Below are 974 nucleotides of genomic sequence, written 5' to 3' on the forward strand. Positions count from 1 at the left end.
TGAGCATCTGCATGCTTTAAACCGTCAGTAACCGAGTTAACACCCAGTTCCCAGGTAATTTCTCACAGGGCGGTCCAAGCGCACTGATGCTTCTAATCCCCGGCTTAGAGCTAACAGAGCAGGGATTGAGCCTTGTCCTTCTCCAACCAGACATAAAGGAGTTGAATGACTTACCCTCTGCCAGCCTTTGCAGTAATACAAGAGCTGGCAGTTCAGAAGACACCACCACTACATCTTCGTAATTGTTTTATTCCTCCTTGCCAACCTCCCCGCAGCCACTAGCTCAGCCTGGTGCGCGCATTGCCACGCACCCCATGGTGGTGCTCATTGTCAACGCCACACAGCCCTGCTCCAAACAGATCCCCACGGTGCGGTGGCTAATGCTAGCTGCAGAGGCTGAGCTACTGACATCAGCGAGGTTAAGGGGAGAAAAATCTAATTTAGGCAAGAACTAGGAAAACCACTATAAAAATAAGCAGGTTAAGAATTCCCTTTGTATTCCCTCCATGGCAAACAGGCCCTGGGGCACCTTTACCCACATGTATTGCTCTATAAGTCAGCTTCACCGTACAATCAATCACCACATACTCTGTCCAGACAGAGCATCGACATTGTAGAAGGCTCTTTATACAGCCAAACCAGCAGCTTTTTGGTCAGTCAGAGTAACCCGGTGTTCAGCAGCTTGGGGGCTATTATCATAACAATGCAGATAAGCTACGGCTAGAGGAAGAATTACTTTCCCACATCACCCTGCCATACATCCACAGGATCCAGTTACCAGACACAACGAGTGTTCTGTACTCTTGACTCTTTTCAACAAGAAGTCAGATTATGACATGTGAACACCAAGGTATTTGGAGCCCCAGAACCCAGCTCCAAGACGTTTTTCCACTTTAGTAAATACACGCTGCTGCTCCCCTCCTGGGGTCACATTGGAGGGAGGAAGAGGCAAAAGGCAACAAGTCTCAAAGCAC

The sequence above is a fragment of the Aythya fuligula genome, chromosome 20 (assembly GCF_009819795.1).
Source record: "Aythya fuligula isolate bAytFul2 chromosome 20, bAytFul2.pri, whole genome shotgun sequence".
NCBI classification, from domain to species: domain Eukaryota; kingdom Metazoa; phylum Chordata; class Aves; order Anseriformes; family Anatidae; genus Aythya; species Aythya fuligula.